The following is a 24,961-nucleotide window of genomic DNA, read 5'->3' as shown; positions in this document are numbered from 1 at the left end:
CGATTACTCGGAAAAATTGAATATGTGTTCGCAAAGACAAGATTGTGTATACATGTATCGTTAATGACGTATATTGTGCGTTGGTCGTATTATTGGTCATTTTCACCTTTAAAGTAAACTTTCATTATGTATTTTAACAAAAAAATGATATAAAAAGAAAACAAATGTTGTTTCAGGCTTTTAATTTGTCTTATTCGTTTCATTTTTATACAAGTATGCACTGCAGAAATGAACAACAATCAGAATTGCAATGAACGAAAATTAAAAGCATACATAAAAATAGTGAACGAAATTCATTACGAAGTTCAGTTGTTCACTCTATAATTTAATTTTTAAATGATAGTTTTTCGTACTGTGTAATTGTTGTTGACCTCATTAATATTCATAATTCTTGATTTAAAATATCAACCAATCAATTGTGATAATCATTGCAAAAATAGTTAAAATACGCCCGTTAAGAAATCAATATATTTTCGTAACGGTCGATACTTGCTCGTTATCGTCCATTGTTTGATGAAAGGTCTCTAATTGGTATACAATAGAATTGTGTAGGTGAAAGTACCGCTATCAAAACTTCGCTAATTGACATCAGTGCTAATTTGAAATAGGGGTCCTTTGTTGACAGTTTGCAACTATCACAACAACTCTCAACTAATTGATTGAGGTCAATTGTGTACACAGCGGGGATTAGAGGGACCGTTAATTGTCCTCTTGGCAATTAACCAGATCTGATATTTTGTCTGTAAATCGTGTTTTTGGTGATTTTTATAGATTTTTTTGATTTTTTTTCCGAGTACTCGAGTAGTGATTTGGTACTCGAGTACTCGGACGTTCGATCGAGTACTCGAGTACTCGGGTACTCGTTGCCATCCCTAATTATAAGTTATCTGAGGCAATTAAATAAACAATCATTTCTATACTAAATATGATAGGTCTATTTTAAAATATAAATGTTTTATTTTTATTGTACTAAAGAAATTATTATTCAACATTTTGCAACACAATATAATGCAAAAAGAATGATCATAATAATGTTACCTCTGGCTTAAAGTTCCCATGGCTTTCCTTTGTTAAGAATTCTTTAAATGATTTAGGATTAAGTATGTACTTTGATTTGCAACAGGTTAATAGTGTTATTGTTTTTAAAAATATGGTTAAAAACAGATTATCTGACCAATTTATTCAAAATTGGTATAGTATTGTTTCAAATTCACCAAAATGTCAAATGTATAAAGTATACAAAAACGATTTTTGGTTTGAAAGCTATATTGATATACTACCCAAGAATCTTTCATTGTATTTGCTTAAATTTAGAATTATGAATCACAAATTTCCTATTGAAGTAGGGCGTGGTCAAAATGTTGAGATTTTGTAGAACATGTCATTTGTGTAGTAGAAATAGTTTAGGTGATGAATTTCATTACTTGTTTGAATGTCAACATTTTTCAGACGATAGGAAGAAAAATATTAAATTGTACTTTTGTCGTAACTCTAATTGTATTAAGTTAGATCAATTAATGAACAGTAAAAACAAAAAAAGAACTTATTAAACTGGCTATATTTTGTAAATCCCTTTTATCTAATGTCAAATAGTCATTCTCCTTTAAAAACAATACGACTTATTTGTCTTAGTATTTCATATTATAGGAAACTGTATGTAATATATGTCCACTTTGTTTATATATATATGTTTAATTAATTGTTTGTTAAAGCGTTATTGTTCTGATCACATGGTTGTAATAACCCATGATGTAAATAAATCTTGAAATCTTGAAATCTTGTTAAGTTACTGTTGTGTCCTTTAGATGATGTGTTTCTCTTTGTTACAGGCCTCGTTGAGGTGATAGGAATATTTCAAATCCAGATTTTCAGTTTCATACTATACAAGTAAATGAGGAAACTTAGCTAAACAATTGAAGCTATTTTCTGACTAATATTTTTGATAAATATTTTTGATGTTAGTATTTAAGTGAGAGTCAGGGATTCAAATATTTCCTCTATTTTAAAAGTATTTATATTATACAGAAGATATATACGTTCATGTTGCAATTACATTGTGTTGTTCATATACATTCAAATACATGTATATATTTTGTTCAGGGTTTGTTTTTGTACTTTTTCATATAAATATCAATGTATTTCAAAGATTGATTCAAAATAAAAAAAAATTATAAATGTTTTGATAAATTTCTGTAATTGCCAAATGTTGAATCAAGTATAAGTGTACTTGCCGAGTATAAGTGTACTTGCCGAGTATAAGTGTACTTGCCGAGTATAAGTGTACTTGCCGTTGAAGGGTCTCTCACAAAAGTTTCATGTTGGCACGTTTTTCTCTTTTGAAATCCGATCATGCTTGTTTTAAGTTGTTTTAGATAATATGTAATGATTTTCAAACAAACAGTCTTATTTAGTGGTGTATATAATATTGTGTAAACTACATGTTCCCTCAAATGGGGTCAGTCACTATTTAATTTACCGCATCACCTGATTAAATGTTTAGGTAAACAATGCCTTCTTATTGGACAAAATATAACGTTGACCACTTATCAAGAGCAAACACTCGCATTTTTCTGGAATTTAGCAATTTTAAGCCTAAAATTAACTTAGCCTTCACCGCTTTGTCCAAAACTATGGATTTCAAACAAACTTACAATTATGTTTTCCAAATAGTTCCAAAAATATTTCAAATAATAAACGACTTCTCGCCGAAGAGACAAGATACTTAAAGTGACACTCGTATTCAAATCAATACATACACATGTATAACAAACATAATTTTGAGTGACGAATCTTTAACTTCTTACTTAATAATGCATTTATGATAATTATTTATTACTGATAACAAGATTGTAACTGTATATTAAATAGCTTGATACCCAAAAATAAATGATTATTGAGTGCTAAATTAAGAGTGCACCTTTAAAAAAAAACAAAAAACAACTACATTTTTTCTCAACTGGAATCATTATCAAAGATGACATATTTTTCCATTTTGTTGAATGGTTATAGTTATGGTTTATCCTTGCGAAATTCGAAAAACTGTTGTTAACACATTTCATATCATGATGCCTTATGTGTATTGAAAATAAAACTGTAAGCATTTATTACTTTATTTATTACATTGTACATTTGTGTTGAACCATCTACACTATTATTTAACGATGCACTCATATTCCCCAATAAGGAGTACCACAATTAATACGAGTTTTACCAAAAAGATATCGAAAACAATGGATTTTTTTATTTCTTTGTTAAGTTTGAAAGAAAAGTGCATACAACTGGATATATATACCTTATGCTACGATTGTTGATCGCCGTTTTATCTTTAAGGACCCACCAATCATTTGAAATGTATACAGTTTTAGCTATTAAGTACATGGTTTCCATCTTGTATCAGTAATTGATATTTTCCATAAATACAATATTCAGTAAGTAGTTAAATGTTCATCACTCAATATTTATGTTTGTCATACTGATTTCAAATACGAGTATAACTTTAAGCTATATTCTGACAATTGTATTTTGGAATGACACTAGTTTGTCCGTTGTCCATATGGTATTGCCAGTTTGTCAGGTCATGTGTTTTTATTTGAAAAAAAATATGAGATCCATTCTTGCTAATCATGGCGTCCACGTTAGCATCTCATCTTGGTTAACGTATCGCATTTAATCTCATCTAAGTCAATATTCTCAGCAAACACATCGCATATTGCATCGAATCTTTTAGCAGGAACAATAACTGCATTTTGCATATAAGGCAAATTGTTAGCCTTAACGTTTAGTATTTGACTTAGAAATTCAGGTTCAGGCTTTTGGTGTATAATTCAATATATCAGCAACTTCTTGAAAAATTGCATTGAAATTTTATGCAATAAATTTAAAACTGTTTTACTATTAAAGTCAGATTATGTTGCATGTATTTCAAATAAGAGCCCTTTGTTATTTAACTTCGGATTCGGGTTAAAGGCGGTAAAATAGTCGAGCACGCTATCTCTGTAACAGCTCTTGTTTTCCAAGAAAGATTTATATTTGTCGTTTATGTACAACAGTTTTATGATTTTGCCCATTTTTGCCTGTAAAACAGGCGATGTTGGGTGTATGTTTATCGGAGCCATTGTATCCATGCAGTCGCATTGATTTAACTTGACAGACTGTTGACGTTATGAAATGAAGTACATAAATACTAGTACATATGCAAGCATTATATAACATAACCTCATACAAATTGCTGCTACAGAATATCTTTCAGATATGGGGAATTTCAGGTTTACAACTAGTAACAAATTTAAGAAAAATGCCCGTGGTCACAATTTATCAATATATTATTTCCTCCTATAATGAAATACTTTGGAACCACTGTGTTCGGGACATGGATGCCTTAAATTTACCCAGAACCTAGGCATAAAGCTATCGCCCTGTCCGTCTGTCCTGAATTCCGTCAGTAGATATTATCTTAGCAATAAGTTAGTTAAACATAATAAATTTCAAGTTAAGAAAAACTGGATAGCAGTCAGGAAGGCGTTTTGTGCCTTTCTTTCGTGAGCTTATATGCTAAGGTCACGTTTTGAGATCAATTCTATCTACCGGCTGGGATGCCATTGTTCTCAGCTAATACGTACTTCATAGTTACTCTAAAACTTAATGTAATTTTGGTAGGTGACCTATCTTACTCATTAGGTGGGTTGTGATTCGCATCCGTTTTTTTAACGCGAAGGTTATTTGAAAAATAACACTACGTGGACAAGTCAATTATCCTAAGAGGTAATTTAGCGCCCGTTTCAAGCCACGATGCTTACGGCCAATCAAACTAAACGAAAGACAACGTCACTTGATAGCACGAATTTCACAAACTATTGTCAACGATAATTGTCATCCAATTGGAGCAAGCTCGCCATTTTCATTCTAACGAGCTCGGTTGTATATGTACGGTTTACAACCTCTAAACACATATCTATGCTGCTAGTAGATCGGGAAGTCATTCGGTTTGAAAATATAACTGGCTCTGTGCTTCTTTGTTATTTTCATTATGTCCGACCCTAGACATAAAGCACAGTCAGACACCATATTGGTAGACATTGTCGCCATTATGATTTTACGAACCACGTATACTGATGCACCGGCATACAGCCGGTACACGTCGCAAAAACGGCCGGTGGCATAGCATACACATCATCGGTCAACCGAGGACAAGTGGCTAGAATCTCGAAACTATTGAGACGACAAATGTGGTTTTCTTAATTATGTTGTTTATTAAAATGAATGCGTACATATTCAGTTTGTTTAATAAACATGTTTAAGCTCACAAAATCTGTTGCGATGTCGAACAGCCTTCAACCTGCAACATAAATCGTCAGATTTAAATGAATCTTTAAAATAATGTTTTGATGACTCTTAAAATAATTTTTGTACTTAAACTTCAATTGAAGTTTTATTAACACTATACTGACAATAAAAACCTCTTGATAGGCTACTCAAATGGTTTGATTTGATTCGGTATTAACAAATACTCCCATGATGCACTTCATTTTTTGTATAATTCATTGTTATATATACTGGCAGTTTCATAACCTGTAAAAGCAACAACGGGAACTGATATATCCAATGTTCCATGTTATATTTTGGTAATACGTTGATGAAATATCTGATGGATATCAACAATTCTTACCAATTATTCCTGGGCTGATGCTGGAAGCTGTGCAATTTGAGTTGCAGAAATCTGTTGTACAACAATGAGAGCAGCCCGGCACATTTCTCCAATCCCTGTCAAGCTTAGCAACGGCTCGTTTTCTTGTACCACTGCAGAGCTAGAACAAAACAAAGGGAATGAAACTGACCCTGTCTGATTCAGTTTTAGGTGCAGAAAAGTACAAAAGTGATCGCATACCGACACAATCCTTTCTTTTTTGCCCGGTTCGTCCATTTCGCTGTTTCTGGTATATATCACTACTGCCTTTAACCAAATTCTAAGGAATACAGTATGTGATTTGGCCCCTATTTCTCAAAACGTCTTAAGTCCTTTAAAACAGGATTAAGCTAATCTCACTATTAACGTTTCCATATAACTTGAGGACGTTTATCATTTTAGAGGGCTTTAAATAGGAATGATGTTTATGATAATCACAATAAACATTTTTTCATCATCGACATTACATTTGTGTATGTATTTTGGCTAGTAAGTGAAATAAGCTACTAAAGCCTGTTTAGATCAAGAAGTTACGAGAAATTGGGGCGTGAGTCGCACAACGGAACGATCAGACGGGCACATTTCTCTACATTATCTGCCTAGCTGCGCGTTTAATGGGTCACTGCATTGCCCGAACAATGATTCAAAATTGAAACTGACCGAGCCTGCACATTGTAAGCTAAGAATATACTTATAGATGAATAGTTTATTTTGAATACAGGTTCATAAAGCAACACGAGGATGCAAAATACACAAATAAACATTTACAATTCTCATATCAAGTACAGCATAAGGACCTTTTTTATATACGAGCTATTCGAGTGTTTTTATGCAAGTGTATTTACAGATAAAGACTGACTTGATTAAAGACAACGTGAAATTTAAAGAGATGAACAATAATAGTCATATGTGTCTGATCTAAGCTGGTAACCTTTCTCTGCGTAAGTTATTACATCAATTGCATATCAAACAAATACAATGTGTCACGGACAACGGAAAGGTAGATATTAATGCTGTAAAATTAAATAACTGCATATTATTGCACTGTTTTGAATGAAGACAATTAAGTTTAAATTCACACTCAGACACAAGTTGAGTGGTGAAATAGTATACTTATGTGTATGCGAAATGCCACAGAAACAAGCTCAGTAGCAAAAAATTGAAAATATTAATGGCACGGGGTAAACGCCAAAGACATAGAACATAAAATCATAAACAAGAAACATGGAAGAACAACACAAAACTCCACAAACAGTACAATGCATACATAGTATATATAAAAAAACAACTAAATATGATTATCAAGGATTGTTAGGTACCTCCTTGGAACGGTCATGTTGTCAACATGTGAGATATGGTATTCACGCGAATGTGGACAATACGATATGTTCTTTCACACGGGATGCCATGCGATATTTATTTTAGGATAACGAACGCAATTACACCATAAGTAAGTCCTTTCACAAATTCTGAACTTTCTGGTTTAATCAATTTATTCTGTAATTTCTTCGTTTGAAAAGGTTGCAAACATCTGAAGTATCAGGATCTCAACATATTTTAATAAGTGTTTTCCACCTCAGACGCGGGAAACTTAAAATGCATATTTTTAGATGCGCATGCTATGACAGTATGATGCCAAATGGTAAAATCCGTACTGTCACTATGTGAAAGTATAAAATTACCCCTAATAGATATATGAGAAATTGACATGGGCAGGTCACGTGAGGTATACTTATTAAGCATGTTATATTCTGGAAGATCTTGGGACATTATACACACCTGAGCGTCAGTACATCCCTGGATGTAGTGTCTGTCATTTTCGCCCCACTTGTATTCTTCAACCATGCATGCCTGGAAAAGATTATTACTTTCTTCTTTCACGAACCTGAACGTTGCAATAAACAAAATAATTGACGACCATTCTCATTGCCATTTAAAGTGGACACAAATACTGTCAGAGACAATAAATAAGACGTGATTTTTATTCTGTTTTTTTACAATGGAGATAAAAAGGTTATTAACAATATTGATTGCGCAATTATCGATAAACGCCGAATATCGGCGAAAATCAAATATCACCATCTAATAACCGATTTTCATCGAACATTATGAATTCAATCAGAAACCATAAAAAGCATGTGATTACAATTATTTTTTTGGGAATGACATTATAATTAATGTATAACAAGTATTCATCTTTTAAATTTATCATTATACCATTTAGTTTGTTGTTTAAAATTTGAAAAGGAGAAAAATCATTTTGTTCAAACGCGGGATTGGAATAACAGTTATGTTTATTTGGTACTGAAATACACGTTCAATTACGTGCAATTCCTTATAATCGACAATCGAGTAGGGATGTCCATTTGATAAAATTACCGAACAAGAGATTTGACCGATTTTTCAGTTATATACTACACATTGCCTTTCAACATAGTCATCATGTATGGTTCTTATTTAATATTTCAAGGACTCAATCATTTCCCTTAGGAGTTTTAATGCAGTTTGCAAGGGTCAAATTACCTCAGTCACGGAACATAACTGCACAGTTTCACATACGTCGCCTGCCCCGATGTGGCGACATTCGAAACAGAACGGACCTCTCTGAGAAATCCCAACCAGACCTGTAATCAATCAAAACACTTCACGTACAAAACGTATAGATGTTATTCCAGTGAACATGAAACAGACATGATCTCATTATCTACTTGGGTGATGACAGTAAGAGCAGATCCAACAAGATTGGTCCAACACACCTGTTTTGGGTAAAACATAATATGTTTTTTTTTATTTAAAAAAACAACAACAGACAACGTATGCAAGGTCATATAAACAATAACAAATAATAGTGTTGGACTGGAAGATGGTTCATAACTTATGAACGCCTATTTTCCAAGATCTGTTTTAAAGGAGAATGATTTTGCTCTTTTATTCTTATACTGTTAGCAGCTAGTTAAATCTCTACAATCTTGTTCAGCATTCCCTGCAACATCTGGAACAGTCTTATGCGTATTTTCAAATGTTATCGTCCAATTACGTGTAAGATATACCCTTAAGACGATGAACGAGAATATTTGCCCAAATATTAAACACCAATTGAAAAGCAAAGAAGGCAGTACATTAGGCATGAATTAATACTTATAATATTATTTAATCTAAATTTCTTAAAAATCAACTATACAAAATAATAATATCACCTTCTCGCCGGAACCGTCATAATCAGAAATAAGACTTGTAATAAATAGACGTAAGTGGAAAATGTTGAATCAACACTTACCATTATCACTACACCCGTGGAAGTTGCAGTAACTTCCATCGCAACATTCAAAGCATCCGGATGAACCATGACTCCGGCAATTCTGCAAGGGAGAAATATGCATGCTGATTGAATTAGGCGATAAAGGCCATTTTTTATCAATTTGGTTTAAAAACACATTCAAAATGTTAAACATGTGTGTGTTTGGGGAAGGGGGTGTTGGAGGAGAAGTTTTGCAATTGTCCGCCTTAACCAACATTGCTTCGATGATTATTTGCAGTAGTTTCCATCCTAAATGAAAACTACAGCTACAAGCTAAGCAGTCGAAAATAGTATAAACTCTGTGATTATTGAACGAGATTACTTCAAAAGCATTCAATCATCAAACGGTTAAAACAATTGTCATTAATTTTGCTTGCGCTGCGAATAGTAAGCTTTTTGCCGATGTTAAAAGAAAAGAATCTAGAACAAGATCTCGAACGTAAGAGATCGTGTTACATAACATGAATACTGTAACGAATGTTTTAATTCAAATGCTTTATATATGCAGTAACGTGAAAGCCCAACCTTACGCCCGATAAGCGTTTAAAACATAACCATCTCAAAAAGACCTTGCAGATTATTGTTTTTGCATAACGTAACTACTAATGGGTATTATGAATACAATTACCAGTTTACTTGTGCAGCCTGACTTGTAGCGAACAGTGTTGAGACTCTTGGAGTAGCTCTGGACGTGGCATACCTGAAGATTAAATTGTATAGTTCGTGGCTCGAACCTGTCGGGACAAGCGAGATAATATCGTGCGAACGATCATTTCAACCGAGCAAAAATGTCTGATACTAACGCTATTGGGTTCATGTTTTTCTTTCGTTCAGTTTAAACTCATTCACAACGAATTTCAAAAACATTATTATAACTGTATGTCAATCTCTTTTGTTGACAAAATTTTACGCAAAACACATTAAATGACCTCAATTCATTTACAGGTGGTCATACTGTCGCGATACTCATGATGTGGCATGTCTTATAACAAAATAAACGCGTATACTAGCATATAACATGAACGCATATATGATCATGATAATTAAGGTGCTTCATATAAATAAACAACACATACGGACACACTAATAAAACATGAACTCATATAACAAAGGTCACGTGTATCATAAATCAAACCACTCACCTCGTTTTCCCTGCATGTTGTCACCCTGTCACAATACTTGAGGTGTGTCATATCATCACAATTGAAGCAGTGAACATCCTTACCTAAATGTAATAGGTACAGTATTTGGAGACAATTGCATACTACATTTTATGTAAACAAGGACTACTCGGTTGCTTGTAAGGATTGCCACAATTAGTACAGAATTACATTGCCACTAAACCGGGTTTATGTTTAAACTTTTTGCTACTGAGCATGTTTCTGTAGCTTTTTGCATATATATTGCCACAATTAATACAGTCTAGTTGAATCATTTCAGAGTATTATACCTCACTCTTTTCATTCCTTTATACAATTTACTTATACAAATTTTCAATGTGACCCTTATCATCATCCGATTGTACGCTGTTACCACCCCGACGTCACAGATACGATGCGATACGGGGTTTAGCTTCTACCATTTCCTCTGTAACGTTTAGACGCTTTGTTTATAATTATTGTATCAGACGACAATGGCAAGGTCTGCAACAATCCCTAAAAGAAGCAAGGTTTCTTCGCTTTAATAAAGCGAATATAGTGCACTTCCTTGTCAACAACACGAGGCAGCACTGTCGACTGATGCGTTATACATTTTCAATATCAATTATTCGTACTAAACATAATAATTATGTATCTATTTATTTGGAAGTATTTTTAGATTTGCAATATCAATTTAGAGTTTGCCCTACGTTGTAAGCCAATCAGGAGTGCTAGATTATTAGTGTTTAGTTTCTTATTTGTGAATAATCATTATCATTTGCTGAAGACGAACGTTCGTGATTAATTAAATTGCTATACTACTAAGCATACGCATACAACCACGCCTACTGTTTGCAAATGCAAAGACGCAATGTTAGTATCAGCGCTGATTAAAATGACGTCACAACATCATGCAGTGGTTGACTGGTCTTGTTTGATTTCAAACACAAATCCCTAACAACTCTCACAAAGCATATTCTAACTTGCAGCTTGTTAATCAATATATACCTGAAGGCAACGTTGTTAACATCATCGTTGTTAACTTTCAAATCTATACAGCCCTCGAAATAAATACACTAGTGATCTGCAGTATTTCGACCTAGAATGGAGATGCTGTATCAAATGTTCATACCTGAAGCTTGGTAGTTGATTTGAAACCCTAGATGAGACCCTTGTCCTTGGGTGAGCGTACTGTTCGTGCCATTGGTCAGGTAACATCCTAAATGAAGATTTATAGAAATGAACACCATTGTATTTATATTGCTTAACAACTGCGGGCTCCCTTTTTGTTCTAACCATTTTGAAAACAAACGTTATTGGATACCACTCGCGTTTTTGTTATACTATTAACTTATAAACTACTAACAAACAACTAAATAGATGATAATTGTTTGATTTGAGGTAAGATCGTAATTTATCTCACCGTGTGGGCATCAATAGCTATATTGAATTTGGAATTGAGAGCGGGCGAAAATTTCAAAACAGTGAATACTATCTAAATGTTATGAACAGATCCATGGTCTACGATCGTGCAAATATATAACGGTGTGAGGGCACATTTTTGTTTTAACCATTATGACGACGTTTTGTTTAATGATCTGATGTGTTCTATGTATTTCCTTAGAGTGTGGCGAAGCAAAAATAAACTGGGTAAAACATTATACCACAAAAAAACAATTTTAAAGCGATTGATTTTAACAAATTACACGTATTTTTTAACATATGATTGATTTAGCATGATAGCGTCTCTTCATTATTGTTTCGGTCTGTATACATTAACAATATGATTTTATAACTAACGGCACAATGGGTAACAGTTGTGCTACTTTACTTAGTGACTTTGACAACATTCTGACTTATACTTACCAATATATGTCAGTGTCATCTGCAGAGGCATACCGTATGCATAGCTATCGCCGGATTCGTACAGTAACGCCCCGAACGTTCGCTGCCTAGAGTGATGGATTCGATGAATAGTTGCCCCAGTGACAGGGATATAGAGAACACTATAGACCTGCAGAGGGGATGCGACTTGGATGGTTTTCGTGTTGTTTATGTCAAGTTTGTTGCCGTCAAGGTATAGTTCACTATTGTCAGCTGTCTTTATAGTTACAGCAATGATGTTAGCATTAGTATAGCTTTGGAGGGTAAATTCATACTCGGACTGAAACTGTGACATGGCTTGCGCAGTCATCATAAAAATGTTAGTTGAGTAAATCATCACATAAATGGGTTTATCAGCTAGCAACAAAGTCGGTTCTGCCATGAAATGACCTTTAAGTGACTCGAGCCTTTTCAAGAAGTGTGAGTTATGAGTTGTTGAATTGTACATGTTCACCTCCGTGTCGTCATAAATAGAGAAAACGCGGATGTAGTAGTCGTCGCGTGGGCTAGGTGCAGGGACTATGAACTTGTAGTCATAAAACCTGGTTGGTAGGACTTGCTCAACCATATATCCAAAGCTAGTGCCGTTTTTAGGTACTGCACAATAATCATCACCGGCGAAGACAGAAACTGGTTTACACTAGTGACAAGTGTTCCAGTGGTGTCCATTCGGTTTTGAAACAGATACGTTTCGTACTTTTGCAATTCAATCTGAATTTGTCCTTTTCCCCATGGAGTAAATGTAGAGGGAAATTCAATCGCCACTCTCGTGTCAGCTTCAGTTGCAACGATTAAGAATTGGGACATGCTATAAATGTTACGGTATTGGTATGTGTAGTACGACGGAATGAAGTATTCGGTTGATAATGCGTTCACCGGAAAAGCAAGAATGCCTCCAATTCACGATTAGCGGTTGTCACTATCGCAGCCCAGATTGGTCTAGTTGAGTGGATTTCAATAGCTTGATATGGAAATAAAAACGCATGTTAATGACCTGAAACTGTTTGTGAATTGTGTTATCAACGGCAATATGTGTATATCCTAGACTTTTGCAATTTGCGTTACATGTGACAAATATAGAAAGGATGAAGGCATGCATTTAACAGCATGAAATAAAGTGATATATTTGGGAACAGAGTGCTTACACAGGATAGTTACACTAACAATCCCTTGAGTTACTTGTACATCAGGTCAATTGTATCTGCAATAAGAACTAATTTGGCTTAGTTGATTCAAACGCTTTGATCTAACGACAACATTATCTGTTCTAAACAATAACCTTACCTTTAAACTGGGTTCCATTGACCTTGTGCGCCACAGTGGTACCGATGTTCACGGAAGTATGTTTTGTAAATACATAATGTTGATTGAAATTTAAGAAAGGTACGGTAACTCGTACATCTGCGCTACTCTGAGTTGTCATATGAAGTTCAATAGTCGAAAATCCACTGTAAGAACTGGGAACACCGAAAATAAAATATGTTCCTGAGGTTGCTGAAAAGATAAGAAATACATACTTAAGGGTTGGTCGAAGTTTGTGTTCTTGTTAATTCTGTACGTAGAGGGAAAGGCCAGTTTTCTTAAGTGAAAAATGTTACTTAATACCTATGTTAAAGACTAGGTCAACTGCAGATTGGGCTAAACCTTTACGCTCCTTCATCGATCCTTCAACAATAATATAACAACATTACGATACAGAAGAGCCATTTCGCCTTTCACATTGTCTAGACCATTTTAAATTACTTAGGGGTTTTAACCCAGTTAGTCACGCATCTTTCAAAACGCTCTTTCCTTTTCTCGGATATATTCGCCAGATTGAGGTATATATTGTCAATGTCAAATGCTATGTTGCATTTATTCACTTGTACACGTTGAAAATGTGTGACATTCGGATAGGTTTATTGAAAATCCATACATTTTTCAACTTCTAATGTCCATGTTTATGCACGAGGAAACCGTTTTCAGTAGTTATGTTGCCTCTAGTAATAAATTGTTCCTCATACATTTCCAAATGAACGCAATTTACACAAACAAGGGTCTGCTTTTAATATGAGTCTTAAATGAACAAAAGAACTGAGAAGTATAATATTCTATGCTGCTAAAAGATTGAGAGGTCAACGGAGTGCAAGAAATCAAGCTCCACTTTTTCAAAAAATGCCTCGGGCATTCAAATTCATCAAAAGTATATGTTTCGGAACTAAGTTTGGCCATATTACTGATTTCCTTAGTAAAGTTAAGTGACTAATTTGTCAGGTTTTCTCCATCGTTCCAACGCGCATGATTTATATAGTATTGTGATCTAATTTTAGACAATTGTTATAAATAGTAACAGATGTTTTAAACTTATTAAATCAACAGTTCATTCACTTTTGATTATATTTACATGAATGCAGCATGTGGGCTGTTCTGTTACTAAAACAATATGTTCATAATGCATTGGAGACCCGTTACAAAATCGTAAACTTGCATGTAACTGAGAAGATGAATGTACTTTTGTTCTTACTGTAGTTAATTGAAAATCCTTAAATACTTTAAAAGGTTTATCTACACATATAAAAAGAGGAATTATGTGCATTAAGATGAATCAGGTTAAAAGGGACACAATCATGTTTACACTTTTAATTCCAATGCATTGTCACGATAAACTCAGATGTAAAATATTGGCGATATCTTGACGCCTTTTTATTTTTTTAGTTTGTGCAACGTAAATTTAGATTGATGATAAAAGTTATTTAGGTTTTATGTACACAAATCGTGTGTTCTTTTTGTGCATCATTAAAGTATAATGAGCTAAGCATAATAATTGTTTGCATCTTTTAATTGTAAACCTATAATGGGCCCAGTTAAAATAATGAGGAAAAGAACGTGCTATATAGGACAGCCTTGACTGATTTTATTGGCTTCTGATTTCAGACAAAACATGCCTTTGACCTGTGTTAACATAAGAAAACTCTTGACATCAGAGTTCCGATATGTTTTGTTTAGGAGAGCCAGTTGCTGCTAGAACCAAGTATCAAAAATCTACAAATTTTGATTTATGAGTTTATGGCCCGTTAAAAAAAGGATTTTAGTCATAACTGAGATCACTCTTAAGTCTGTAAGAACATCACACTTGAAAAAAGGTGATTAAGCTCTCAATTCCGCAATGACTCTTTCAAGTTTATTGCTCAATGAAGTTCAATAAAGATAATTGATTTGTTTTTCGAATATTCTTATTGAATCAGGACCAGTTGCAGGGAAAATCCAGATCAAACCTGATGATTTTCCTGATTCTTCATATCACATATTTTATATGTATGCATTGTAATGCAACGGACATTCCAAAAAACATTTCAAAGACTAATCTTTCAATTAAACACCCTAATTAACTGTTGGAGCTGTAGTGCACGCTTATTTACGTTTGGGGTTGATGTACACCCTTAGGTTTAATTATTTGTGCACAATAAAGAACACATATGGATCACATACATAAATATATATATATAAATATATAAATATATATATATATAGAGAGATATATATATCTACTACAGATATTAAGGTGACCATATATATATTAATCTAGGCATTATGGGGACCGCTGGATTAAGGCGACAAAAATTGGTCTCCTTAATATTTTCAGTCCAGATTTGATGTATCAAATGTCAATAAAAATGTCCATTGACAGAAAGTTGATAAGCTTGAATGTTTATTTACGAGATAATTTCATTGTTTTAAATCTTATTCTCTTTTAATATTAAAAAAAATATTCTTAAACTTTTGTGTGAGTATATTTGTGTATCCATAAAAATAGCTATTAAGGCGACCAGGGAAAAAATCATAAATTTGGTCAAAAATAGCTATATACTAAGCATTTTTTATTTGTTTTACTTTATTCAAAGCCTTTTGTATATTATCCCGAAGTTTCATTCCATAAAAAACAGAAATAAGGAAATTCGATATTTCGTGTACCATCAGCATGCAAATTTTCAAGTATACAGAAATTTCACTTTCCGGAATATAACGGAAATTTTCGGGTATCTCCGTGGTACCATCTCCGTGCAGTATGGCGTTCATCTCTTACGGAAAGAGAATGGTAACTTGGTAAGTGTTTAAAATACATATTCAACGTTTTTTTTCGTTTATTTTTATGACTTTTGTACAGTAGTATAAATCGTTCACCCTTTGGATGAAAAGCAAATGATTTATCCAGATTTTGTTCATCCGAAACTAAATCACTAGTATCAACATCCGGTGTAATTTTTGCTTGTATTTTGGAGAAACTCGATTAATTTCTAGCAAACTTGGATTACCACTACATCGTCGCTTATCTTATTTGGTATGTTCCAATCTAAAAAGGGATTTTGCTCCCTTAACATCTCAGATTTTAATAAATAAAAGACGGAAGGATACAAATGCCTTACATTTTGTTTGTCAATATCATATCATTAGTCATTCTCATCACCTTTGAATAGCAGAACAGAACGAATACTATCACCAATTCGTATTGTGGCTTTTTGCATGTGTCTTAAATTCTCATATTTGATAATAAATGCAACAATAAAATATTTCTCTTATTCTGCCACAGCTATGCACCAGTCAATTGTAACCATGGCCCCCAGGTCTTGTTTATACCGGGGATAGCAGGGGAAATGGGCCATGTTTTAACGTTCCAGGAGGACCGGCAGTGCTGAGTGAATGCGGTGTTATTGTTTTTGCGCTGAAAACAGGGAATGGACCTAACCTAGGATGTCGCCAAGGGCATTTGACGGGGATCTTGTCATTTCGTAACCTTACCATTTCGTAACTGCTGAATCTTGGTTATTTCGTAACCATTCTGTTAGTCAATTCGTAACCCTCAAGAAATCAATTGCTCATATTGTAACCACCATTTAACTACGTGATAAATAGTACACTTAGCACCTCGTTAAGTGTATTGTTCGAACCTGGATGTATATGGCACAGCAACCAAGACACCAATTGGGAGACATTACTCAAATTCTCACTAGTAACAAGCCAATAATTTATGTTACTCAATAGTTATTAGATATGTATCTATCATGCTTAATTAGAAATGATTTGTTATACTACCAAAATATTTTAATTATTTTCTTAAATTTTGCTTATTTATAAATAATAATTGAAGACTGATCGCGATGTATTTTTGAGTAAAATTCATTTACATAAATGATCATTCTTGACCTATTTCATTGACTATATTTGTTTGAATTGTTTAAAACGAACAAAATTTTGCTCTGTTCTTTTCTCAATTGATCCATATTCTGCATACTTTATATCTGAAACCAACAAAAAACAGCCTAAAATTATTAGTTATGGTATTAATATCCAATAACAAGATACAAAATTAAACATATCGGCACATTTTTAATACAATAAGCATATAAAAAGCGCATACTCTCATTCGGCAAACTCACTACATTTTACAATACTTCTATGCAATTTAAAAAAAATGAAATTCTAAAGTTATATGGTCTATATATTTAAAAAAATATTGGCTTAAGGTCACAATTCCTCTCAATGGTAGAACATCTATGAATTAAAAAATTATTACATTTAATATTCAGCCTACTTATAATATTTCCTTCGCAACATAAAAAATAGCTAGTGTGAATGTTTCTATTTGTCATAGTTTCAGAGTTTATTGGCAAATCGCACTACACTATTAGGAATAAAGAAGGAATACAACTACTAGATTTAACTTTGTTTATGTCGTTATTTTTATGTTTTATACTTACAGTAAACTTATTTTGTAAATTCAAATGGTATTAAATTAATTCCTCATAATTATAGGAGTCAACGGTTAAGATATGACCATTCGATTTCTTAACGGTTACGAATTGACTAACACAATGGTTACGAAATGACCAACAATGAGCGGTTACGAAATGACCATAATTCATTTGAAAGGGCTTTTACCAGCTGTTTGTCTGTGCAGAGCGGGAATTTTACCTGGGATTGGCTGGACCGAAAGTCAAAGTCCCCGCTATAAGCAGGACCTTGGGGGCCCATGCTGCAATTGACTGTTGCATTATTTGGATTTTTTCTTAACTTTACGACACACCCCCCTACAGTATTTTATAGTCAAGTTTAGTAATATTTATTTACAGAAATTGGATAACTTTACAAGTAAAGTAAACTGTACTGAGCTTTTGAACAAACCTACATACTTAATAAATCAAAATTGATATTTTAGGGTCTACACTGAATAAACCTAAACTGTTAGTTTTGATTTGCTAAATTCGAACAGTATTTAGTCTATCCACACAAAATTTACAGGATCATCAGATAACAAATTTTCTTAAAATTCTCTGTTTGCCAAATAGGGAAGACAGGTTTAAGTGGGGTTAAAAGGTTGCTATCTGTGACCAAAAAAATACTGTTCATAATTGTGAGTATTCATTTATCTTTCGTTCAGTAAAGAGCATGCAATGGCATAGTGGTTGGATTAGATAATCTGACAGCGGTGCTGGACGTCAGGAGTTCAAATATTGTGAGTTCAATGTACGAAAAGAATACCTTTGGAATACACAATTATCTATAAAAATGGCAGAGCAAATTGCCCATATTGTAGTTATGTCTTAGATCCAGCTTGGATAACTTGGACACAGTAAGCGGTTCACACCCAGGGAAATTCTCAGATAAAACAGCGCCTATAAACTTAAACATTACATTTTTCATTGAGACAATTAAAGAAAAAACATTATTGCTGATCTTCTGAAAACAAATCTTCTAACATTCAAATATTTAATTTGTTGGATGAACTAAGGTTTATATTGATAAGAGATTGCTTCAGTTGGATTTAAACTAATCACCAACAAAAATATATGCATTTAAATCACACAATGTAAACAACTGCGCCACAGATCTTATCTGTATGTTTGGGTTTTTAAAATTTAGCAGTTAAATATAGATTAGCATACTGGTAGGTCTGGTTGGTCTGTTGCTTTAGTTGCTAAGTAAACATAATGTCAGTGATTTCATCAATATTTCTATTAAAATATCAGTTTTCTTCTTCAGGGCTTCTCACATTTGCACCATTTTTTTACCATTTGAATCATAAAAAGATAACAAATACAAGAACTTAACACTTTGTGAATATTTAAGGAATGTAAGGGGTCAGATATCAGATTGCTCATTATTTCTGGAACACTAAATACTTTATTTGATTGTGTACACTGCACTTTCTTGTTAAGCATTCATCCAAATCATTTGGGTAAATTTTGGCAGAAAAACTGCTTTTGGATTTATACTGGTCATCAAAATCGGCACTGACAAAACATAAGACGTGTTTAATTAATGTGCGGGAAAGAGGTTTAAAGGTGTCGGCCCACAACGAAAGGCTTGCGGGTTGCAGTACCCTTTCAAGTAGTTCTTGAAAAAAAATTATTCTCTCAGGTAGCATTATATTCTTGTATGTATTTTCAAGTTTACACATGATTTATATAAGGTTTGTATAATTTTAGTTTTATTTAAGTATTAAATTTTGACATTTTTTTTAAGATTTGCCTGCCCCTGTCTGAACACTTAAATTCTTGTTCTTTGGACTATTGTCTGCAACTTCAAAACACACCTTTTGGAACAGGACACATTTTCCTGATATTTTATCCAGTTTGACTGCAATATAAGTTGTATTTATCAATAATTTAAGTAAAAAATGACATTTATATTTCCATAATTACCTGGTAGTTATTTGTTAATTTGTTTTAATTCATGGATAGGTTTATTGCGAGTGTCATGGAAAGCTGGAACTTTTCAGTACACAACATGCAAACTGAGAATGAACTGTGTGTGTCGGCTTTGTGAACAAAAACGCAAGGCGGCTATGGTAAGTTGCGTCAAGATATCCTTGGGACCCCCCCCCCCCCCCCGGACACGCAATACAATTCGTGTTTCGCTGATCTGTTGGCTGGGATCAGATCACCCATTTAGGGATTTAGATATGTTACCCCAGCCACCAGGCTGAATGTTTAATTTTATTCAATACTAAGCTTTGTTTTAGTGCGAACTTCATGTTTATCTAATTGCAGTTGCTGCTTGGGACAATAAAGTTAAGTCAGCAACCGTCTACCAGACTGCAAGATTCATCTCTTCCAAAGGATGACGTACCTTACCAGGTGGGTGTGCATTGATTGATTGATTGATTGATTGATTGATTGTGAGTTTGTGTAAATGAATAACTGTGAAACCACAACCAAATGTTGGGCTGTAAAGGTGTGTATGTGCATGCTTCACATATTCTCTGTCCTGGTTGGCATACTGGACCGTCATCAGACACTCTGCCATGAATGTGAGAGAGTTTAAAGCTATTTCTTATTTTCCTGTGTAACTATATTGATGTTTGATTAAATTTACGCCGCCGTGTTACTGAGTAACAATTTGAAATTGGGCCAATATTATCAAGCTAGAGCTTTGCATAATCTTTTTCAAACTTCTGGGAGATTTCTGCCCTTGAAAGTATTTGCTCGCAGCCCCCCTCAAAGTTACACTTCGTTCAGTATTTAAAGCTTTCGGATACACTTTTTTGTTAATTTGAGATCTTAATGAGGCTACATTGTACTTCTAAGTAAATAGATGCTCAAAGTAACAAGATGCTCTGGGTGTTCACTGGGTGACAAAGGCTACCCAGTATTGGTTGTTTCTTTTTTCCGAAAAGATGTTTCTAGTGAATTGCCCAGTTGCAGTGGTTTTGACGCCACAGAACCAGCACAGCTCCATGACAGATATATATGTTTTCGTCATTGATGTCAGTACTGCTGTATTGGAGGCCTCACAATTTCTGTGTGGAAATGTCATCTGATACACTCATAACGGCGTATTTCTAGCATAGCTTTCATAAGTGCATGGCCATTCTCTGTCATTTTCAGATACACTGTGTTGTGTGTGGATAAGAAATGCAGCCACCATTCCCCTAACAGACAAAAGGCTCATGGGGACAGTTCCTGCAGTTTACAGCAAAGCTCTCAATTGTAGCCCTACAAACTTCAGGTAAGTGATAAATCTGGGCTTCAAGATATCTCTGTACTCACTTTAAGTTTATACTTCATTTGAACAAAACTTACAATTTCAGCATCAAAATCCAGGTTTAGATCCAAGAACGAACCTTTTCTTCTTCATTAAACTTCATTTCAGATGATCTATAAGCCACATACGTGTTCACTTCTTATGGCGGATAAGAACTTTCGCAAATTGATTATAAATGCGTTTTCCCAGATATACACCCTCCTCTTGCAGATACTGTCGATGGTGAAGCTTGGGTGCACTGGGCCGGTTATCCAGCCGTGTGGAATCAACATCTCCAGCTGAACTGGGGCCGGGAATTATATAAGAATCCTTAGCAGCATGGTGAGCTTTTGTGTATTTATTTCCAGGCTCGTATACCCGTCCAGACTTCTGCGTTTAAGCTTTCCTTTCGTCATTTTTTTTAAATAAGGTATCTCAAGTCTTTCAATGAAATCACAACTTTGGAGGCTAGATTAAAATTAAGGAACAATTATGTGTAGAAAGCCTTTTGGGTGATTTAAAATCAAATTAGTAAACAGGATTCTCATGGTTCATGGTTTATAATTGGCCTTGTGGACCTTTCATGCTTTACTTTGGTAAGAGCTGCTTAAGTATGTAAGAAGGGGGAAGGGGGGGGGGGGTACAGATGTGATAGTAAACAGTGTTTAATAAGGTATATTTGTTTTTAATTTATCACCATTTTGAAGGTAATGATTGTGTTAAATCAGGGATAAGTACCAAGTTTAACACAAACACTGTAACATGTTCTTTATTTCAAATAAAGCTATAAATTATCTCTGGAGAATTTAGTCTGATCTCAATTTCTCAGAAAATGTAGCTGTCGAAGTGCCTATTCCATCAATGAGTATCACTGTCTTTAAATTGCTGTTGTGGTACAGTTTAAATAGCAAAAGTTTTATGGCCCTGCTTGTTTGCAACTCCTCATTCATTTTTGTACAGCGAGAAAAGTAAGGGAATTCTAGAGATTTACTAGAATTATGGATTGTTTTTATTGAGTTACACAGTACATAAGGAGGAATTGGTGTGTACACAACTCCTCATTTTATTCCTGTTTATTATTTATATATGTAACATAGATGTGTACAAGACTTACGGTACTGTAGAAACATGACATAAAAGAGCTCACTTTGATTAATTTTCTCAAAAAAAGATATCTTTACTGTTAAAGTAAGAACTTTTACTGCATAGTAAGTAATGTCTTCTGCTCATCCATGTAATGATGTCAACTTCCCAAGACACATTTCCACATGGCGCAGCTCATTTATATATATTGCTGATGGATTGTTTAGAATGGGACAGTTTTAATTGGACATAATGTTTTAATCGCCATTTTACAGAGTGCCAGCCAGTCATTGCTGTTCTTTGCATTGGTGAGGAGGACAGTCCTGCCAACATAACAGTTTGTTCAATAACAGGTAAAAAACTGGTCTCACTTTACATTTTCAACCACTGTTCGATCGTAACAATTATCAAAGAACCGGCTAGTCTCAATCATGCAGCCGCTCTAATTAGAGTCAATGAACGATATAGATCCGGATACAAGCGTCTAGATGATCGAGACGAAATTGGCAACATGAGAACATTTCTTTCACTTCCTGATTCTTGAAAATTACGTGAACAAATGACAATTCTACCTGTAAAGACTTGTCGATGTGAAACTTAACTCTCAATCAAACTATGGTAAAAGATCAAATGCGGCATAGACTGCTAATTTTTATTTAATATGATGAAGAGCTAGTTAAGTTATCTTTGTTAAAAGTCTTCATTTGAAGCAAAAAAAAAATGTTTCAATACCCTGTATGAATTTTCTTCACCGGATATTGATTCATAAAAAACATTGCTCCAGGGTGCAGAGCTACTTTTTGCTATATGTCTATATGGAAAAATCTTCTCCTCAGAAGTCAACTTTGTTCCCCGATGTGCAAGGCACAATCGGTGAAAATAATTTCAGTAAAAGTCACTGATTATTATTATTGTGATTATTATTAATAAACTTTTACTATTTCAGGAGACAAACAGAAACACAGAGGTGCTATACATTCCGATGGAAAAGACAACAAAAGCATCTCCCATCATTTTGGCGTGGCTCAGATCAAGAGGAGAATTTTAAGAAAGGTAATAACTGAGCAACTAAGAACATGCAAGTTGCACTGGTTAGAGTGTAAGACCCATCTCGCTTCATAAGAATTGATAATCATCAATGTATTAAATCAAGAAATTGAAACGTAAGTGTCTTGTCTTTTGCAGTGTTTTTGAAATAGAATATAATTTAAAAAAAATAAATATTTTTTAATATGATTGTGAATGTGTGATGTTTTCTTCTGATCATTCTCTCTCAAAAACCAGATACAAAAAACATATTTGTAGATTTTTTTGTTTTACTTGTAAATATAGTTTTAAGTTTGTATTTTAGGCAAAGCCTTTTATTCTGCTCAATACAAACTTAAATATTGTAAGAGTTATGGCCCTTTGTAAATTTTAAACAAATACATTTTTTTTCATGTTTTTGTAAGCCCATTATTTAGGGACTTTTAATATTTTCACCAGCTGCATTATAAAGTCAGACCAAAAGTGTCCAGTTAGTGTCCAAACAATAACTAAGTTAGAATCCTTTCTCAAATCAGGTTAGCGATATAGGGCCATCTCTGTGTTTGTCTGAAAAAAAAACAATAATCAATCTTTGAGTTAAATTGACAAATATTGTTGTAGAATGTTTTGTGAAGACATACAATTGGATTACTTTTGTGTCAATAGGATTAAGGTTTCTGCACATAAAAAATATTTAGAATAGCATTTGGGTCAGTCGGTTCACGTTCAATATTACTGATAGTATAAGTGGAAGCAGTGACTTAAAATTAATTACCAAACAGTTTCTGCTCAATTGCTTTGAGTTAACATACGAGTTATGAAACTTGTAATACTAGTTCTTGGTGGCATAAATGAAAGACCTTGTTTTGTCACATTGACTTTTAATCAAGCACTTACTTCCTCTAAAAAAAAATCAGGTGATGGTTGGGCACACACAAGAAGACATAGATCACAGGTGTCCAGGCATATGAATAGACAGGAGTTTCACACTCTGCCAAACTTACTTCATCAGAGGAGCAGAAAGCTTCTCAAGATCCCGCACTGCACACTTAGATATAGTCTTTGACTACAACAAGGGGATGAAAGTACAGAGAGGTCCAATTGAAATCAATTCTGTGCTGCATCATTTCTTCATTTTGGAAGTCGATGGACATGATTTATCATGGCATCAAGTGAGTGGTTTGTCGACTATCAGCAGTCTTGTTCACCAGTTGTGCAACTTGAGCTGGTAGCTTTATTGCTTGAAGCATAAGAGGGGGAAGGTGCAGGCTCATCAAAAAGTCACAAAAGTTGAATATAGGAAAAGAAGTTTGTCAAGAGTGTGTATCTATTTGCTTTGAAAACAATTGTTACAATGATTTGGTTTCCTTTGAAACTTGATACATACTATGTGTATGTTGAATGAATTGAGATGCTTAAATAAAGAACCGCTATTCAAATATCAGGAAACTGCATTTTTCATACTAAAGGGTAAATGATGTCGCCATTTCCTGTATGTATTTAAATAAGATATGTTTCCACAATTAATATTTTTAGGGAATTTTTCTCAACCTAATGAATGAGATTAAACTGTACAGCGTTATATGAGCTTAAAATGTGTTTTCTGTTTCTTTAAAATTGGTGAAAAATTGTCAGAAGATAATTATACCAGTATCCATTACTGCAATCATACAATCAAATAAACAGGGACAAGCCCACTGGGCATATAATAGGATTAAACCCTGTTTAGGGGCACGAGGCAAACAGAGTTACTTTCAAACGTTAAAGCTGCTCTCTCACATTTTGGACGTTTTGACAACTTTTCTCATTTTATGTCTTGGATTGGAACCATCCAATTTTTGCGAAAAA

General features: G+C 33.9%; 1 long non-coding RNA gene across 1 annotated transcript; it reads left to right on the top strand.

The window, feature by feature from the left end:
- Positions 1 to 21,190: 21,190 nt before the first annotated feature.
- Positions 21,191 to 24,252, top strand: LOC128229094 (uncharacterized). Its single transcript, XR_008260030.1, has 4 exons — positions 21,191 to 21,346; positions 22,363 to 22,440; positions 23,034 to 23,140; positions 24,031 to 24,252. It is a non-coding gene; the product is annotated as an uncharacterized LOC128229094 (long non-coding RNA).
- The last annotated feature ends 709 nt before the right edge of the window (positions 24,253 to 24,961 follow it).

This window comes from Mya arenaria, chromosome 1 (genome assembly GCF_026914265.1).
Source record: "Mya arenaria isolate MELC-2E11 chromosome 1, ASM2691426v1".
Taxonomy (NCBI): domain Eukaryota; kingdom Metazoa; phylum Mollusca; class Bivalvia; order Myida; family Myidae; genus Mya; species Mya arenaria.
This window is presented reverse-complemented; position numbering and strand designations above follow the sequence as displayed.